This window comes from Lissotriton vulgaris, chromosome 6, assembly GCF_964263255.1.
Source record: "Lissotriton vulgaris chromosome 6, aLisVul1.2, whole genome shotgun sequence".
In the NCBI taxonomy this organism is placed as follows: domain Eukaryota; kingdom Metazoa; phylum Chordata; class Amphibia; order Caudata; family Salamandridae; genus Lissotriton; species Lissotriton vulgaris.
Window position 1 is genome coordinate 1,049,768,087 of NC_141694.1, and position 13,697 is coordinate 1,049,781,783.

Sequence of the window (13,697 nt, forward strand, 5' to 3'; positions counted from 1 at the left end):
AAATAACTTGAAATGTGTCTGCCATAAATTAGTACTTACTGGCCTATATGAATGTTTTGGGTTGTCAAATATGTATGGGTCAAAAACTGGCTTCAATTGGTAAAAGTCTCCAATTGCTAAAATAGATATTCCGCCAAAAGGGAGATCAGACATTTTTATCTCTTGCAATCTATTATGTATGAAGTTGAATACATTAGCCACTACCATTGATATTTCATCAATTATTAGCAATTTAAGATGCATTAGCTGACCTTGTAGTGTGCTTCTATTCTCATGAGTTAGCTGTCTATGAGTTAGTGTTTGTGAAATAGGTATTTTAAAAGTACTATGTAGTGTTTTGCCTTGAATGTTATGTGCTGCTTTGCCAGTTGGAGCTGTAAGCAATACATATATGTTATCTGGGTTTTCTCCTGCTTTTGTATTGTAATAACGTACTAATGTTTGGTAAAGTGCTGTAATAAGGAAACTTTTGCCTACTCCTGCACCACCTGTACAAAATGTGTAGCATGGCGTTTCTTTTGTTTTAACCCAATGCAAATGATGATATATAAAGTTAAGTTGTTCTGCTGTTAGATTTTGCATTATACTGTCATATTGTTCTTTTGGCATTATGTTATTGCTTAGTGCTTCTTCTGTACTTGTACTTCTAATCCCTAAATCAAATGATAGGTCATACAATGGCTTTTCATTATTTTGCACTTCATGGAATATGGTGTTATCTTCTTCGGTATCTATTGGTGGTAGCAATGTATCTAATATACTTGTTTCATTGCTATTAGTTGTTAGTTGTTTATTATGTTTATTATATTTATTATGGTTAGAATCAACTCCATCTTTAAGTTCTAGATAGCGTTCATAATACGTTTCCTTGTTATTAATTATATTATGTTCATTTCGCCATGGGTAAAAAAGCATGAGCAATTCTCTATAGTAATTTTCGGAGTCATTTTTGATGTTAAATCTGCAATAGCGAATTACTCTTGCTTTTTTTCTTTTTATGTAGTCTGTTTCGTGTACTAAATTTATCTCAAGTTCTTCGTCATCTGAGCTATGAAAGTTATTTTCAATAAGGAAATTGTCATGGCCTGTTTCTTGTTTTCCTTTACATTTCTTCTTTTCATTATACATAGATGCATAGTCAGCTAATGTACATGTTTCTAATTTTACAGGGCGTTTGCTGTACCTCACTATAATATTATCATATTGTATTTTAAAAGACTCATCTGGTAAAGAATTGATAGTTTCGATGTCTTTTAATAAGTATGTACGCTTTTCATTAGGACTTGTATTGATAAATACAAAAGATCTTGAACTTTTCCGTAAAGGAATTTGTAGTATTAGATATGCTGCTTCTTGGGCACTTATTTCTGTACAGTTTAAGAATTTGTTACCTATATGCTTAAGTTGTTCTTTAATACTTGGATTGGCATGTACTTCTTTAGCAGCTTGGGCAATTAATTTGCTCATTCCTCGCTGTGATTTACTAATGTATGAAACAATATACACAGCACATGCATAGGCATCTAAGATGTATTGTATATCTATGTTTGCTTGCCATGCTTTCAAAATAGTAGGATTGTAGTTATTTATAAAGCATTCAGCTGGTGTCCTTTTCAAGAAAATAGTATTTTTCTCTATAATAGATTGTATACATAAAGTATATTGTTTTAGATCTATGTTCATTGAATGTAAAAACTGTTCAAAAGTATAATTTGAAAATTCTTGTCTGTTTATAGTTAGATGTATTAGTTCAATTTGCTGTAAGAGCTCGTTATTTGTTTTGTCTAGCTCTATTGGTTCTAGTATAAAAGTTTCAGGCATTGGATATCTGGGATAATGATATCTGCATGTTCTTTTATGTTTGATACGGCAGTTTTTTGTATGGCCGTGTCTTTGTAGAGGTAGTAAAGACTCTATATCTTGTTCTTGTGTTTTTGCACATGTAACATACTTATTTATGAAAGTAGTGACTTCATTTTTATCAGAACTTTCATATAGTGGAGCATTTTCTATCCATATTATAGCATGTATATGTGGTGATCCCCGTTGTTGGAATTCCACTCTATAAAAGTAATCAATAATTTTTCCAATAGGATTACTTTCATGCAATAAAATTGAATTAAATAATTTCCTAACTTGGAAGTCGAAATGTATTGCACATGTAATGGGATTTTGCTGTATTAATTTGCATTTTGTTTCCCATGACATATTTTTAAATTCTTCTTTTGTGCGTTCTGGTCTTTTTTCTGTACGTAATAATATGTTAATTAAGTGATACCATTTAGTTTCTGCAGCTGATAATGTTAAAAAAAATTTGGTAATCCTAATTGTCTAATCATAGCAAAGAGGTCTTTCTTGCATTGCTCCCAATATGGTGGTGAACTACGGATTGTTTTAAGTATTTTGTATCCTTCATTATACTGTAAAATGGTATCTAATTTATTTTTTATGTCTTTGGCAGTTATAATGTTTCCATTATTAAAGTATTTCCTAAGAGATATAAATATTTTACTCTGTAATTGTTTAATGTGTAATGTTTTTAATTTAAAGAAAAGATTAGTAACACACTTTGCTACTCTTAGATCATTACTTCTTACTTCTGATTGACAGATTGTGCTGTAATGTATTGGGACATGCCTTTCTTTATTAGTTGGCCTTCGTTTTCCGCAAAATATAGTTGGGAATGCCAAATATTCGGCATCTTTGTCTTCATACAAGCCTCTTGGTGTGTTATATTCTGCAGGTGCTAAACTTAAAATATTATTTGTTTCTGTAGTAATAGTTTCATTATCTAACATAGTATCTAAATTTCCTGCTGGAATGTTGTCTGAGGAATCTGACGCATTACTTGTATCTGAAGTCTCATCACAAGAATGTATATCTTGTGTTGTATAATCCCAATCTTTATTAATAGTGATTCCATATTCTTGAAACAAACTGCTAGTAGTTGCTAAATTTAAAGCTGCACGTTTTACTTTGTTTGGTCTAACATTTTCATAATGGGTATAAGATTTATAACTTAATTTTCTTTTTAATTTTATAGGAATTGTCATGTTATCATTAATTTGCCTTGGTAAAACAGTTACAGTTGTCATAACGTCTGCAGGTACATTTACCACTGCACCTGATAGAGATTTTTGGAATCCACGTGGTAATGTTCTAATTTGTAAAAAAGGTATTCTTGGTGATACTAATCTTTCTTCTAAGTTATGCAAGTATAAGACTGCTGGGATATCAGGAAATGTCATCCCATTATAAACTGAACATGGAGGTATTTTGTCTTTACATATATATGTGTAACATGTTCTGCATATCTCATCTGTTGTGTATTTGCTAATGTTACATTCTATGAATTTAGCTCTCTTACTAATACTGTTTGTTTTTTGAAGACTTTGATTATGCCATAGTTGATTGCAAATAGTGCAAGTGTACTCAGGTCCATATCGTATTTCTTCCTGAAATATCCTAATTATATCATTTGTTGTTTGACCTGTTATATCTCTATTATTAAGTGCATTTTCTCTGTTTTGTGTCTTTTTTCTTTTCCTATTACTGTTTATTTCTAGAATTTGTATATTGGTTGTTTGAATTAGTGATTCAACATCAGGTGTTAATGTGTTTCTTATCTCAGTATTGTTAAGAGCTATGTGTGAAGCTAAATAACTGTGTTCTGTTACATGCAGTCTATTGTCTTGACTATTGCTGTTTTGTGTGTTTATTATTGTATTTTCTACTTGTAAGTTATTTGAAGTAATTTCTCCTAATGCATTTATAGATATATGTGTTGTATGAACATATATGCTTTTTCTAGACTTTACATTTCCTTGTTTATGATTCCGTTGTGTTTGCTGTAATCCTTTTTTTCTAATTGTTTTTATGTTCACTGTAGTTAAATCTAAAATAATACTCTCAGAATTTGTAATTGTTTCTCTATCGCCTAACTTTATGATGCATTCTACAATAAGATTAATAGAGTCAATTTGGATAGCAATACATGTTCCATTAGGATGTTGTATTGCATTTTCATTTTGGCTATGTGAATCAAATAGAGAGTATGTATGTATAGTTTTGAAGACTGAAATCATATATCTACCTATAGAGATCAATACACCAGTTTGTGAATTAATTGTAGAAGTTAATGCTGATATAAATTTACTATGTAAAGTTTGTGCTGATTTTGTTAGTTCTTCGCTAAAGCATTTTTTGAGCTTTATAGAATAGATTATGTCATTGCTAACTATGTAATTTGGTAACTTTAGAGGTTGCATATAATCTTGTTCATTAACAGAGTGCATTTCTGTGTACAAAGCATCTCCAAGATTCATAATACAATGTAAATCTACACTATCCCAAATATATGCTGGTTTACAGTAGTTCTTTAGAATAGCAAATATACTATTTTGCAGAGAATGTGTATAGTGAATACTTTTATCACTATGTGTATTTTTTTCCTGTGTATGTGTCTTATGTAAAAACTGAATTTCTTGTGGTGTTTGTGTTAAAATACTTGAATCTATATTGGTATTATTTGTGGTACTTTGCTTGTTGTGCAATGTGCTATTGTGTATATTATCATGAAGTAAACTGTCATTACTTCCAGTAATAAGTTTATATGTATTATAGTAATCACTTGAATATGTGTTGGTATGTAAATTACTTGTGGATATTGTCTGTTGTACATTTATGTGTGTGCTATTAATTAAATTACTAGAATATGTGTTGGTATTTAAATTACTTGCTGGTATTGTCTGTTGTACATTTATGTGTGTGCTATTAATATGTTGTCTTTCTGTGTTGCCCTTTAGTGTTTTCTTAAGTATACTTGCATATGTGTCAGTAGGAGTAGTCTCTTGTGGTGTATTAGTATATTGTGTTGTGCTTATCTTCTTGCTGTTGTTTTTAGATAGATTATTAGGCCCTGTTGGAGTGAGAAGTGCACTGGAATATGTACTAGTACTAGGAGTATTATCTAAAGATGCTAATGGCTGTTCCTTATTCAAAAAAGTGTTTGTTTTAGATTGACATCTCTGAATGAATTTTTTGGCACTTTCTATACGCATTTCAAATGCTTCTGTGAAAAAATGTTCACATGCTTTAGTAGAATACACATAAAGATTTTTCGCTGCTACTGCATTCTTATTTTTTTCATGAAGCACCATTGCTTTTTGAAGTGATTCTTTTTTAATCGTACTTATTTGTATTGGAGTTAATTCATAGGGTACGCAATTCATGTTTGGTTTCTTTAGATAGTGTGCCAGATTTGTGATGTACTCTAGAAGTTTTTCAAATATGAACTGTATAGTAATACATGTTCCATTTGGGTGAGGCATTCCAGTGTTATCACGACTATGTGAGTCAAATACAAAGTACGAATCATTTTTCTTAAAAATGGATATAACATAAATTTCCATGCAAAGTATAACACCGGAGTTGAAATCAAGTGCAGGTTTTAATATTTTGTTCAAATTTGGAAACGAAGGGTCACATTGTTGTAATATGTCTCCATAATAAGGTTCTTTAAGTTTAAGTGAATAGATAGTAGTATTGTGTTCAATAAAATTTGGTAACTCATCTGGATGCCTAAGTTGTTCGCTATTAAGTAAATGCATATCTATATATAAAGCATCACCTAATTTCATAATGTAATGCAAGTCTTCTTTAGTCCATGTATGTGCATCTTTGTAATAGTTGTGTATAATTGCAAATGTACTATTTGGCAAGCATTGATAACCTCTAGAATTGCATGTAAATTTGTCATGACCTTGATGATAATCTGCTGCTAGTATTTGCATCTTAGCTTAGCTAATTTATTAAATAATTTGATATCGCTACAGTATTGCTAGATTTTTTGTTATAGCTGTGTTTTATTTTTGGGTTATATATATATATATATATATATATATATATATATATATATATATATATATATATATATATATATATATATATATATATTATATATATATATATATATATATATATATATATATATTTATATATATATTCACTTAAAAAACCATAGGTTATAGACCATATATAGTTAGGGATTAGCATTTACAAAACCTTATTTTACTCGCACAAAACCATTGAAATTCGCATATATAGTTAGTTGCGCTAACTATATATCGCGCACCCGCAATCCACTGCTGATCATGTCACATATTACATCATTCATGACATGGTCAGTGACATCACTGATGACATCACTGATGACATCTCAAATGACATCACTGATGACATCACTGATGACATCTCAAATGACATCACTGATGACATCACTGATAACATCTCATTTGACATTACTGATCATATCACTGATAATATCATTCATGTGATAATACGATGAACCTCTTCAGACTCTAATATAACCTTAGATACAATCAGTGTAAACAGACACTCACAGATTGTCACTCATCCATGGAGTTACTCATACATCTAGTCAGTCATGCAAAGAGTCAGTCATGCAAAGAATCACTCACACCTCCATTTCCTCAACTATACAGTTATACACACCTTACTAATTCAAACATATTCTAACACATATTTACTCTCTTATACAATCACTGATACAAGTTCACAATGATCTATACAGCCACTCACACATTCACTGGGTCTTATGCACAGTTATTTATATATGTCACCTCTCACATGTACTGTGTTTTACATTTGTACTCACTTTGACATGTAGCACTGAGATATCCATTCACTCACCAATACACTCATGCACACAGTCAACCGCCCATGCAGCTGTTTCCACATGCACTTTTGAACCCATACATCTAGTGAATCAACTGCTCACACATCGATGCACAGAGACATACACCTCCCAGCCACCCACACACACACTCAGTCTCCCATACAAATACTTGGGCAACCAATCAATAACCCATATAGTTACTCATATAGCTACTGATCAACACATGCAGCAGTTTACAGAACAACAGACATAATGATGCACAAATTAAGACAGTTTAGTCACTAACCCATGCACTCAGTGAGACACATTTAATCACTCACTCATACAGTCAGTCATGCACCTACTAAATCCTTCATCCAGACACTTATACATCCACTCATTCTTCAATATGTAAGACATATTTTAACTTTACAGAAACATACAGTCACTGGATGTTGTCATCAGTGATGTCATCAGTGATGTCACTGACCATGTCATGAATGATGTAATATGTGACATGATCAGCAGTGGATTGCGGGTGCGCGATACATAGTTAGCGCAACTAACTATATATGCGAATTTCAACGGTTTTGTGCGAGTAAAATAAGGTTTTGTAAATGCTAATCCCTAACTATATATGGTCTATAACCTATGGTTTTTTCAGTGAATTTTCAAGGTTTTGTAAATGCTAATTCCTAACTATATATGGTCTATAACCTATGGTTTATTCAGTGAATTTCAATGGTTTTTTAATAGCAAATATCAAAAGCTGTCAAATGTCAAGTACGTGATAGGTAAAAACATTTTCGTGTTTATGCACGCTGATGTGCTTTGAACGCTGCCCCCCCTCCCCCCCCCCCTCTTTTCTCTTAGGAGTACTCTCTCTTTGCAGATAGTGAAGGGTAGTTAACGCAGGCCTTTGCCCCCGTTGTAATCCGTCGTGCCTGCTTCTCTCTCCATTTGATTGATTGTTATCCAAGCATTTACTGTTTTAGAATTGGTTCTCTTTGGTTCATTCTCTATTTACAAACAAGCACAGAGTCGCAATACTCTGTTTAGTCTTTGCAGATAGTGAAAAATCGTTTAAAAAAACAAAAGGAATCGAGCAAAATCAGTAGGCCACTAATGGGATCTCTTTTTGACCTCGCTAAAATAGAAACATTAAGAACAACCCCTCATGAGAAATACGAAACTAGTGAGATGAACTGAGCTCCACACCATGATGGCTGCAAGACAGCTCGGCTCCGCCACCCACCCCACCCAAAATAACGACAAACCCTATGCAAATATTATAAATATATACAACACACCAGCAAAGTAACAGGGTAAAACATTTTATTAAATAACTATTTACATAACTATTTTATACTTTTTGTTGCCCGATCCGGCTAGCTCAATCGATCGAGCATGAGACTCATGCACTCTGATCTCCTTGGCCTCAGTCAAGCATCAATAGTAAGATTTTCATACATGAGTGTACGTTCATGGTTTTGGTCCCTGAGTTGCTTCGATGTCACTGCCTTGCACAAATGGCATAAGTCCTGGATGTTGGGTGCCATAGTTCAGAGTTCTGAGCAGCGCTTGTAACACTGTCTGAAGCTTATTTGCACCTGCTGCAGCTTCACTATTCTCAAAGTAAGTGGGGGCCGTTTGTGGACCTGACTGCATTTGAAAACAATGTGATGCGGTGCCTCCCTAAACCGCTTGATGGAGGCCCCCGAGGGGCGGTGTGATGGCGCGGACTCGGAGGGGGCGCTTGGCTCCAACCCCCTCCCCAAGTCTTGTTGCCCTGGTGTGGCCTGAGATCGCCCCCGACATAGGCGGCCGGCTCCCGGGGTCAAGCGGAACTTTTTGCCTTTTGGTGACTCTTCCATTCTGGACCTTGTCCCACAATCCGTTCGACCTGAAGACACGTCCTGCGATGCCCTAGTCCGACCATCACATATTCCTGCGCCAGGAAACGGCGTGGGATGCACTAGAAGGGAGAGGCGGCTCGAAAGAGCCTCCCCCACCTCCCCAGGTGGAGGTTTTTCAGGTACACCCCAGCGCTTTACGCAACCAGCTGAGTTGCGCCCGCTCTTGCGGCTACAGCGTCTCGCCCACCATCCACTTGAATTGCGCCCACTCTTGCAGTGCAGTGATAGGCGGCTGCCACAGGACTCTCAAAATGGCGGCCGGCTCTTCGGAATTAGGCCTGGCCCACTAAAATGGCCCTGGGACACCTTGAAACTCGGACGCTTGACTGCTAGGGCATGGACCCCATTCCCAAAAGCGTCCCCTCAGCCTTGAAGATTCTACAAAAGTCACCGGAACCCCCGACTCCTGCAGACTTCCGGTGGTGAGCGACTGCCATGATTGCTCGCGGAATGGCCACGACGTAGCCACGGGGTGCTCTCATGCTGACGCCAGCTTCAATCTGAAACATCCAGAAACACTGTAGACTGCCAATTCGATCAGTTCCGGTGGAGCCCCAATGTGACCCGGTAGAAATGAACTTGCCCTCCCCTTTTTTGAGTGATGGTTCTTGTTGCCTGTCCCTTCTGTTGTCATTTTACAGAACTTTTTGGACTACTGAAAGGGGTTGTGTTCCGACCGCTGGTTGGTGGAGACATTTTGACTATATTCTGGACCTACGTTGTCGCGTAATGCGTCATATGACGCGTCGCGTTAGCGCACCCGGAAGTGCTCCGGTGCGCGAGGCACAGCTTCCCGGAAGCGATCCAGAGCGCGGCGCGTAACGTAAGCATAACAGGTCATGTGACTTGTTAATAAAACTTTTCATTGGTTCATTTTACTTTTGTTATTCTAATGATGAAAGGCTTGGTCATATGACCTAAAAATAACGCTTTTCATTGCTTTCGAACATTTTTTTTTCCCAAATGATGAAAGCCCCACCTTTTTTTTTCTCACTCTGACTTGTAAAGCAAAGGACCCAGATGCATTTACAGTTTATCACTAACAATGTTCCAGGCTAATGTATTTTCCCGGGAAATTTACAACTGTCCTGCAAGTAAAATATTCCTTTTTCGAGAAAAAGGGCGTTTCTTCGTCCCATGAGGGAACCGTTGAGCAAAAGAGGCTCGGCCTGCTGTCTTAGTCGCTGATAGGCATGAATATCAGATTCTTATCGATCACTTTATGTTGCAGGAGTAGAAAACACAACAGCCCTTGACCATTTATCTTTACTGCGTTCCTGCGTATTATACCTTTTAACCGTCATGTAATTGGACTGCTTTATTTCACTTGCCTTTTACTGATTCGAAAACAGTGGCTATTATTCAAAACTTTACCAATGTAAGTACTACTACCATGTTTTGTTTTAAAAACCTTTATTGTGAAAATGTCAGTATACAAATACGGGCCTATAACCACGTGGGCCGGCCACGGAGCAAACTGGAATCGTATATGATGAGGGGACATTTACACTGTAGAAGAACATAACGGGCGGGCCATTAGGTTGCAAGAACTAAGGTGTCTAACAGTTGCGGAATCGATGGACGTACATTTTATAATTAAAATACGACAAGCCAGTTACAATAAAATTATCTAGATATACATTTGCGGGCAAGTACCATGGGTGACGTTAATTCGAACTTTCAATAGTACAGTAATCAATAACACATCAGAACTTAATATCAATAGGGATGTCGAAATGTTCAATCAATTCTCGTCCCCGCCCGCCATGTGCTTCAAAACTGCATACGTATCTCGTGATATCAAGGTTGGGCAACCAGTACACAACAAGGAGTTACGAGTCCCATTTATACCGGCGCCATTTTGGGCGAGGCCGAGCAGGTCCAGGATATAGTCAAAATGTCTCCACCAACCATCGACTATGATGATGTTTATAAGCTCTATTGATTAGACTAACACTCCTCTCTCCACATGAAATTAATTTGCAGCAAGTTAAACATGTCATTTTCATTTGTCCAAAGTTCTTCTGAAGATTTAGAACCGTTTCCCTTGCCTCTGATTCTGTCACTGCCACTTCATTGGTGGATGTACTGGCAGGTCAGGGGTTATTCACCAAATCTCGAATTTGGGCAGCACTATAATTAATCGGGTGCCACCTCTCCATATGACGATGCATGGTATAATTACCATAACTATATTTTTTTTCGGTTCCTCTGGAGAGTACATCGTGGCAGATGAGGCAGGTAACGTACCGGGCATTTACCTTTTTTGCATGTGGAGGAAAGGAAAAAAGTTCGAGCGTCCGAGCTCCAAGGTGTCCCAGGGCCATTTTAGTGGACCAGGCCCAAATCCAAAGAACAGGCCGCCATTTTGAGAGTCCTGTTGCAGCCCCCTATTGCTGTAGCAGCAAGAGCGGGCGAAACTCAGCTAGACGGCGCCCCACTGCAGATGAAGTGCCTCCACCTGGAGAGGCGGGAGAGGCTCATTTGCGCCGCCTCCCCCCCCGCAGCATTGTAGGATGGCCACACCAGTACGGCAACTTGCTGGACACCACCTCAGTGCCATCCAGATCTCGGCGCGTTGTGCTGCCTTCGGCCTACTGTAGCCGCAAGTGCGGACGCAACTCAGCTGGATAGCGAGTGAAACACCAAGGGGCGCCCCACTGCAGCCGAGGAGCCTCTATCTTGGGGGCGAGGCACCGCATCATATTGCTTTCCAATGCAGTCAGATCCTCAAACAGCCCCCACTTACTGACGCCACCTCACAGGCCAACAAGGGCACCCCACGGCGACTTTCGGCGCAGCATTGTAGGATGGCCACACCAGTGCGGCAACTTGCTGGACACCACCTCGGTGCCATCCGGATCTCGGCGCGTTGTGCTGCCTTCGGCCTATTCGCACATCGGTCCGCTACTGACGCCGCCTCACGGGCCAATGCATTTTTTTGGGCTTTTTATAGCCCAAAGCCGCATAACAGGTCATGTGACTTGTTTTTAAAACTTTTCATTGGTTCATTTTACTTTTGGTTTCCTAATGATGGAAGGCTTGATCATATGACCTAAAAATAACACTTTTCATTGGATTAAAACATTTTTTTTTCCCAAACGATGAAAGCCCCACCTTTTTTTTCTCACTCGGCAATCCAAAAAGGTTCTGTTAGATGACAACAGAGGGGACAGGCAACAAGAACCATCACTCAAAAAAGGGGAGGGCAAGTTCTTCCCTACCGGGTCACGTTGGGGCTCCACCGGAACTCATCGAATTGATAGTCTACAGTGTTTCTGGATGTTTCAGACTGAAGCTGGCGTCAGCATGAGAGCACCACCATCTCGTAGCTCCGTCGTGGCCATTCCGCAAGCAATCATGACAGCCGCTCCCCACCGGAAGCCTGCGGGAGTCGGGGGCCCCCCAAGACTTTTGTAGAATCTTCAAGGCTGAGGGGACGCTTTCGAGAATGGGGCCCAAGCCCTAGCAGACAAGCGTCCGAGTTCCAAGGTGTCCCAGGGCCATTTTAGTGGACCAGGCCCAAATCCGAAGAGTCGGCGGCCATTTTGAGAATCCTGTGGCAGCCGCCTATCGCTGCACCGCAAGAGTGGGCGCAACTCAGCTGAATGGCGGATTTTGGCACAGTGTACCAAAAGCAGGCGGAATGGCAACTGAAACGGTAAAGGGGCGCCCCACTACAGCAGACGAGCCTCCACCTGGGGAGGCCCGTTCATGCCGCCTCCCCCCCCCCCTCCCCGGGGCGCCCCACGCCGTTTTTCGGAGCAGCATTGTAGGATACCAAAACCAGTGCGGCAACTTACTGGACATCACCTGGATGCCATCCACATCTCAGCGTGTTCTGCTGCCTTGGGACTATTCGCACAATAGACCGCTACTGACGAGGCCTCCCCCCCCCCCCCCCCGGGGTGCCCCACGCAGTTTTTCGGAGCAGCATTGTAGGATACCAAAAACCAGTGCGGCACCCAGGTGACATCACCTGGGTGCCGTCCAGAACTCAGCACGTTGTGCTGCCTTGGGACTATTCGCACAAAAGACAGCTACTGACCATTGTTGCTTCTTTTTTCAAAAAATGTTTTAAATGTGTTTACTGTTTTTGTTGCGTTGTATATATTTATAAGTTATTAAAGTTTTATAATCCTACTACTTTGTTGGAGTGCTATATATTTTTAATGTGACACATAATTGTAAAAACTTTGATGTACAAAGAGGCATCACTGGAATCTTCCGCTTCAGGCTCGGTCCCACACACCCTCACAGTGAGAATCCCCTCCCCAATCACAATACAGGATGGTTATCAGATAGTAGGAACGCGTGTGCTGTGACGGATCTCATGAGGTGGGGGCCTTGATCTACTGTAACTCCTTTGAAGAGGGGTGATTCTTTAAAGTTGGGGCCATAAACTACATCCGCACGGCTAGGTGATAGCCTAGGACCGGCCTGGACAATTAGACACAGAGGAAGAGGAGTGTCAGAGGGTGCGGTAGTGAATAGGGTGAAAGGGATGTGTCGGGCGGGCACAGGGTGTGATTCTCAGGGAAGAACAGCGCAGATGGGGGGAGGTTTATGGCCCATGCATGAGAGAGAGAGCGGGGGTGACCAGTGCGTGGGGGAGATGCTTGCGAGGGTGGGGAGCCATGCTGAGGATCGGCGACGTGCAGAGAGTGGGTCTGGTCAAGGCATCTAAAATGGCTGCCGTGCACGACAAAATTGTGGCATTGGAAATAAGGCAAGATGGCGCAGACAATGTTTATCAATACGGATTAATTTATAACAATTATTTTTAACAAAATATTTACTCGCAGTCACAAAATGGCGGTGAACACTTCCTGATTTCCTTCGAATCGAACGTTAACAGACGTCACGCAGCAACAAAAAAAAAACGCTCACGCGCAGCCGCTGGAAGACATGTTTCAACATATATGAGCCTCCTCAGCCACCCTCAGAAAACATAAAGGGTCAGGATACGTCTCTCGTACCCCTTATACCCTGTAATTTAATTAAAACGAAATACAAAATGGCGAATTCCCGTTTCGCTACCTGTTCGCGACCCTGTTCACGAACCGGGAAGCGCTTCTACCGTGAAAAATCAAATATTTTTTTTT